General features: G+C 41.4%; 1 pseudogene; it reads left to right on the forward strand.

Moving 5' to 3' along the window:
* LOC115071906 overlaps positions 1–641 on the forward strand; it is an 860-nt pseudogene extending 219 nt beyond the window's left edge.
* Positions 642–8,019: the final 7,378 nt, after the last annotated feature.

The following is an 8,019-nucleotide window of genomic DNA, read 5'->3' on the forward strand; positions in this document are numbered from 1 at the left end:
GGCCAGGGGGCACTGGAAGAGCAGAGCCAAAAGGCTCATCATCTCTGCCCCTTCTGTTGATGCCCCTGTGTTTGTGATGGGTGTGAATCACCAGATGTATAACTCCCTCAAGATTGTCAACAATGCCTCCTGCACCACCACCTGCTTAGGCCCCCCTGGCCGAGGTCACCCATGACAACTATAGCATCGTTGAGGAACTCAAGACCACGATTCATGCCATCACAGCCACCCAGAAGACTAGATGGTCCCTCTGGGAACTGTGGCATGATGGTCATGGGGCTGCCCAGAACATCATCCCTGTATCCACTGGTGCTGCCAAGGCTGTGCGCAAGGTCATCCCAGCGCTGAATGGGGAACTTACTGGCATGGCTTTCTGTGTTCCTATCCCCTGCACCACCACCCCCATGTGTCTGTTGCGGATCTGACCTACCGCCTAAAGAAAGCTGCTAAATACGATGGCATCAAGGAGGTGGTGAAGTAGATATTGGAGGGCCTCCTAAAGGGCATCCTGGGCTATACTGAGGACCAGGCCATCTCCTACAACTTTGGCAGTGACACCCCCCTTCTACCTTTGATGCTGGGGGTGGCATTGCCCTCAACGACCACTTGTCAAGCTCATTTTCTGGTATGACAATGAATAACAGTAACAGGGTGGTAGACCTCATGGTTCACATGGTCTCCAAGGAGAAAAGCCCTGAACCACTCACCTCAGCAAAAATACCCCAACAAGAGGAAGAGAGATATCCTCGGTTGGGGGGTCCCTGCCCCAACTCACCCCCCCCCAAAACACTGAGTATCTCCCATCACAGTTTTCATCCCAGAACCCCAGACAAATTGGAGGGACTTAGGGAGCCCTACTCTATTGATACCATCAATAAAGTTCACTGCACCCCCCAAAAGGAATCTGGAACAGGGTGGCAGAAGAGGAAAACTGAGGGGGTGGGGACTGGAGTGATGATTCAGCAGTTAAGAGCACTGACTACTCTTAGGATCCAGGTTCGATTCCCAGCACCCACATGGCAGCTAACAGGCCGTAACTCCAGTTCCAGGGATTCCAATGCCTTCTTCTGACCTCTGACCTCTGTGGGCATTGCATGACATGAGTATACTTACACACATGCAGGTAATACACCCATACATAAAAAAATAAAATATTTTTAAAAGAAGAGGAAAATTGATTACTGTTAAAGTTTTAAGGAAATGATAGTACAGTGGACTTGATGCTAGCTAGAGATGAGAGTATGGAAGGTGTCCAAGATTACTCCTTGCTTCTGAGTCAAGTAATTGAATGGATGGGAACAGGTATAGTTCATTGGGACAAGGAACAGTACTTGGAGGGGGACCTTGGAGCAAGATCATAAATTCAATCTTGGCTCTGAGGAACTTTGTGATGTTGAAGCAGATATAACAAGTGGTCCAAAATACAAGACAGGATGAGCTCTGATCAGAGGCTTCCATTTGAGAAATAAATCTCTCAGTGTAGACGGAGAGAAGGGGACACAGAGTGGAGGCTCCAGAGCTCTAGCACTCAATGTCCAGATGGGGAGAGATGAGCCTTCAAGGTGACAAGAGACAAAAGGACAATTTGATAGCTTCATTTACTTTTGTGAAAAAGGTGCATTTATCTGCCAGCAGGGACATGATGTCATACTGAACAGGTAAAAACTTGAAGAGGTGAAAATTTTCAGAATACAAAACTAGGGAAGAAAGGAATTTGGAATGATGATTTAGAATCAAGGATATTTCATTTTAGAGGTTTGTTTCATTACAAAATATGAATTTGTAAAAGTATCTGAAAAACTGCTGGATCCTGAGAAAACAGCTGGAAAGGGAAATGCCACCAAGGAGGAATTCAGGCTCAGGACACGTACAGGGGGATAACTTAAGAGTCCTTCTCTGGTTGATTTCAAAGACTTTGGGACAATAGATAAAGTGCTGATCTCCTTGTCTCTCAGTGTACAAGGAGCAGAGCTACCATTAGGGAAGAAATCACATAGATGGGCCGGGACTCCCCACATAAGCTACAAATCTCCTGTTTAACAAGGACCTCATTTACACTATTTTTGACAAGGAGGTTAAAAAGATGTTTAGATAATGTCAAGAAAATGGGGAAATATGTGTGTCTCAGCCAATGCAGAGTCCTATCTTCTTTCAAGGCAGAGAAGACTTTGGAATGGAGAACCCATTCTTTCCCCCCTCACTCACCTTTCTCCCAGCTGCCCAAGGAGAGTGTCTTAACTGTTCAAACGTCATAGTCGCTGACCTCCTGTCTAGTACAAAGGGTCCCTGAACCTAAAGGAAAACGCCCCCCCTCTCTTAGCTTGCTACTGATAGCTGGGGAATAAGTCTGAGGGTCTTTCCCTAAACACCTTGATTTCAATCCAGCAGCAAAGCTACGGAAACCTAATCTCAGTCTCCTGGGCTCCACTAAAAGTTTGCTTTGGAATACTAGACAGCTGCTAATATACATATAATTATTGTCTCTGATTTAGTTCACTGTCTCTGGGGTCATTACCAATCAGTGTTCCAAATGGTTAGCTCTTATATTCTATTTAAGAAATTTAATGATAGTTCCTTAAACATATGAACATGAGAACTGAAAGGGATATTAAAAAACCAACTGCTCCACATTCCCCACGAGTCCAGAGATAGTCTTTATTTTTCCAAAGTACAGAGTTGGTAAATGGCAGGTATGAAATTAGTCATCACTGTATGTAGGGATTTCACTATTGCACAAACCTAAATTTGGAGTATAACGTCATCAGTTAGTAGCTACAGAATCTTGGGCAGTTACTAACCTCTCTGTTACTAATTTTTCCTTGTCTTTAATATTGGCATTAAATATCTGCTTCCTATGACTTAAATGTTTGTGCCCCCCAAACTTCATACACTGAAGTCCTAACCCCCAAGGACTATAGTAAGGGTGGGAGGTAGGCAGATGAGCACATTATGAGCATGGAGCTCTTACCAATGGGATTGGTGACATAGAAGAAGCCAAGGTCCCACAGCCCTTCCACTATGGGAGTACACCCTGGGAAGGCATCCTCTGGGAACTAGTGAGCAAGCCCAGGCCAGACAGTGAATCTGAAGGACTGTGATCCTGGGCTTCTCGACGTCCAGAACTGTGAACAGCAAATTCATGTTGATATGCTACCCAGTTTATGATGTTTTGTTACCGAACCTTTGTTATAGGATCAGCACAAAGACTCCAGTGCCCTTTATCCACTTGCCACTTCAGTTTGTTATTGAGACTCATAAGAGCATCGCATCATCTGCCCCATTTCAATTAGTAGGAGATTCGGTGTCACCACGATTTGTAGAGGGAGGGGGAATATGACACTGATATAAGTTTAAAAAATTCTTTCTTTTTAAATTAATTTCTTTGAATTTTGACTTTTTGCTTCTATGTGTAGGAAATTAAAGGGAACTTGCATATAACATTACACTTTTGTTTCTATAAAAGTGGTAAAATATATTAGTTTGATTGACTTGTTAAAAGCCATTAAGTTGGATCAGCACAAATCTAAAACTATAACTCTAAGTTACCAAGCTAATGATCATTTTGCTTTTATTTTTTAGAATTAATATTGTATTTCATAGCAGTTATAGATTTACAGGAAGATTATAAAGATAATACAGAGAGTTAACCATATACGACACCTCCAGTTCCTCTACTATTAACATCTTTCATATCATCGTAGTATATTTTATTATAATTAATGAGCCAATACTGATATATTATTAGTTATTGTTAATTAAATTCAATACTTTAGTCCTATTTCTAGGTCTTTGCCTGATATTCTATTCCTGTTTCAGGACCCCAACAGGATCCCACATTCCGTTAGCCACCACATTTCCATAGGCAGCTCTTGCCAGTGACAGTTTCTCAGACTTTCATTTCTAATGACCTTGACACTTCCTTATGCAGGAAATCTGTGTGGGATTATTTCATATTTTCCTCACAATGTTACTAAGATTATGGGCTTGGGGGAGAAAAGCCACAAGGTCAAAATATCCTTCTCATTACATTGCATTCAGGGTACATACACTGTTGAGGTGAGCTTTGGTCATCTGTGAGGTGGTAGTTGTCAGGTGTCTTCAGTGTAAGTTACCCCTTCCTAGATTTTGATATTGTCTTTTTCAAAAAGCTGCTACCTATGAGTCATACCTAAGGAGTGGGGATTTTCCCTCCATGTCCTTGAGGGAGGAGCACTTATATAAATTACTTAGAATTATCTGGAATACTTGTGCTTCATCAATTTATTCAATCATTTCTTTTAAAATTATTTATTCTTATTTTGTGTATATGAGTGTTTTGCCTGTCTACATGTAAGTACACCACGTGCATACAGTGCTCACTGAGGTCAGAAGAGGTTGTGGGATCCCCTGAGGCTGGATTTATAGATGGTTGTTAGCCACTGTGTGGTTGTTGGGAACCCAACCTGGGTCCTCTGCAAGAGCAGCCAGTACTCTGACCTGCTGAGCCATCTGTCAAGCCCGATCAATCACTGCTTTATATTATTGTGGGTATGTATTTAGTTTATACTTTGGGTGGTAATCCAATCCTACTTTATTAACTTTGTTGCACATATCGTTCAGCTTGGCTGGTGGGAGCATTTCAGTTGGTTCCTGTTTGGCTTTACATTCCCGCATTGTTTATTTTTCTTCTCTGAGCACTTCCTTTCTTTCTGGTATTCTATTCCAGTCTTATCTTGTACATTTTAAGCTTATTTTTCCTCCCATATTTCCACAATGTAATTACTGTATTTTAATATACTGTATCCTAGCACACTTCAAACTATTTACCAAAATAAGGCATATATTTATTTCTTAAGAAATGTTCTCCTCATAGCCGGTAAGTAGTAGAATAAATCAACACAACAAAACAACAGTGACAACACATTCATGACAATAATCCAAAGATGTTCTAGGAATTGCCCAAGATAGGCAGCTGGCAGCATCCTCTCTGAAAAACAGATTCTGGAGTTTCTGATTACAGATGTTGAGGAGACATCCTGGGAGACTCTTCTACTAACAACTTAAAATGCAGAGTAAATGTTAAAGTGCTTTTCATCATGTATCTATCACTTGTTGAGGAGGTAAGAAGGGAAGGAAGGAGCCGGGGTGACTAGCCAAGTAAGAACAGCTTGTATTTGAAAGCTGGTTAAGCTGGTTCAAGTTAACTGGAGCTTCTGCTTTCAAGGCAGGGGACAAAACCTAGTGCTCACTCGCAGTAATGAGCTACACCATTCAAGCTATAGTGATCTGAAAATTAATAATCTTTGTCCTATATGTATCTCAAGAGGCAGCATGGGAAACTGTCTCAGGAACTGGTGCTAGGAGAGGAGAGAAACTGGACAATTTATAACAAGTTTGTTTTCATGGGCTATAGCTCAAATTTGCTCTATCTTAAATAAGGAGCTAGATATCCAGAATATCATTTAAAGTGATTCCAAGTTAGCAGTATACACACACGACTAACAAGTCAAATACAGATCATTTCTGAAAATATCTACCTTCAAATAAATCCATAGAGTATTTATTCAGATGGAAATCCAAGGAACTGGGAGTCAGAAGATTCAAGGAATTGGGAATCAGAATTCAATAAAATTCTTAATACGTATAAGGAAGTAAGCAACCGTCAACAGCCCCACAAACTCACAGCTATTGTATCATCAGAAGAATTATCAATTCAACACATACTATATGTTTAACAAAGTAAGTGGGAAGTTTCTAAAAATATGAGTAAGAAAAGAGGCTTTTTAAATGATCAGATTTTTATAAGGCACTCAAACTTTGAGAAGATCAAAATATAAGTATTAGAATGAAAAAGTCAACAGAAAACCAGGCATGATGGCACATACTTATAATTCCAGCATTCTGGAAGGCTAAGACAGAATTGAGAAACTGAAGCTGGCCTGGGCCGAATAGTTAGACTCTGCCTCAAAACAAACAAATTTTAAAAACCTCAACAGACAAATTCAACAGAGCTGAAATAAATATGAAGAATCAGAGGGTTAGGGATGTGGCTCTGTGGATAAAGTGCTTGCCATGCATGCAGGAGGACCTGAGTTGGAGCCTCAGAACTGACAAAAGCACAGGTGGTGGAATGCACCTGTAAGTCCATTGCTGGGGAAGTGGGGACAGGAGGATCCCTGATGCTTGATGGCCAGTCAGTCTAGTGAAATCAGCCAGCTCCAAGTTCAGTGAGAGACACTGTCTCAAAATAACATGGAGAGCGATAGAGGAAGACCCTCAGTGGTGATCTTTGGCCTTCACACCTGCACATCCACCCACAGTAGTATACACATTCACACACATGTACACACATATACACACATAATAAATGACAGGAAATTGGCCTGGAGAGATGGCTCAGCAGTTAAGAACAGTGGCTGTTCTTGCAGAAGACCCAGGTGTGAATCCCAGCACCCACACGGCAGCTAACAACTGTCGGTAACTCCAGTTCTAGGGGATCCGACAGCCTCTTCTAACCTCCGCGGACATTGCACGACACTGGTGCACTTACCCACATGCAGGCAATATATGCATACACATAAAATAAAAATAATAAATAAAATATTAAAAAATAAATAACAGGAAAAATCTCAAGAAATATCTGTAACATCATACAAAATGGCAGAGAAAAAAACTATGAAAGGGAAATGAAACTCATGGAAGATAGAATGAGGTACTCTGTGTGACACAAGAGAAGTGACCAGAAAGAGTGCAGACCACCTCAGAAGAGATAAAGGCTCAGAGTTTTCCATTAATCTTTTTATCCAACCTTCTTACACAGGAGACCACATGAATGGATGTGAGGAAATCCACACCTGCGGCCAGGGAAATGGCCCAGTCAGTAAAGTGCTTACCACACAAGCATGAGGGAGGACCCAAGTTCGGTCTCCAGAATCTACGTGAAAAGTCCAGCATTGTAGCATGTCTGTAACCCAGTGTCCATAAGATGCAGACCAGAGGATTCCTGGGGCTCACTGGCCAGCTGGTCTAGCTAAATCTGTGAGCTCTAAGCTCAGTGAGAAGAAAAACTGCCTCAAAAACATAAGGGGAAGAGAGACTGAGGAAGATACCTGATGCTGACCTGAGTAGCCTTCACATACAAAGAAAGAGAGAGAACAGGACAGAGAGAGAGAGAGAGAGAGAGAGAGAGAGAGAGAGAGATTCACACCTACAGACAGCATGATGCAAGCACATAATTCCAAAGGGAAACCAAGGCAAACATAGTCAGAGAGAAAAGATAGTCACCTAAAACAAAGTTGTGCAGATACAGATAGAGCTCTGATTAAATACAGGTTATGCTAAGCTAGATAAGCATGCTAAAACAGGATAATCGTCCAGAATACCGTTATAACGTATAACTTTCCAACAAGTAGAAAACATAGCAAAAGATAAAGTAGCTCATCAAAAAAAAAAATCAAGAAAAGTCGGGTGTGATAGCACACGCCTTTAATCCCAGCCCTCAGGAGGCAGAGGCAAGTGGCTCTCTGGGAGATCAAGGTCACCCTGATCCACATCCTGACTTCCAGGTGGGCTACGACTAGGGAGACCCTGTCAAAAAACAAACACCAAAAAGCAAAACAAACAAAAAGTAAAGTAGCTCATCAAAAAAAAAAATCAAGAAAAGTCGGGTGTGATAGCACACGCCTTTAATCCCAGCCCTCAGGAGGCAGAGGCAAGTGGCTCTCTGGGAGATCAAGGTCACCCTGATCCACATCCTGACTTCCAGGTGGGCTACGACTAGGGAGACCCTGTCAAAAAACAAACACCAAAAAGCAAAACAAACAAAAAGAAAGAAACATAAATAATATACAAACATAAATAAATGTGACAAAATACATGAGCTTTATGAAGATATTCATAAAATTTTATTGAAATATATTAAATAAGACTATAAATGGAAAAATAAATCCTCTCTCTCTTTCTGTGTGTGTGCGTGTGTGTGTTTCCAGATGTTATGAGTCTGGGACCATCTGTAATTAAATTATAGAGATTATTGTCCTG

This window comes from Nannospalax galili, unplaced genomic scaffold, assembly GCF_000622305.1.
Source record: "Nannospalax galili isolate Female #2095 unplaced genomic scaffold, S.galili_v1.0 scaffold7090, whole genome shotgun sequence".
In the NCBI taxonomy this organism is placed as follows: Eukaryota; Metazoa; Chordata; class Mammalia; order Rodentia; family Spalacidae; genus Nannospalax; species Nannospalax galili.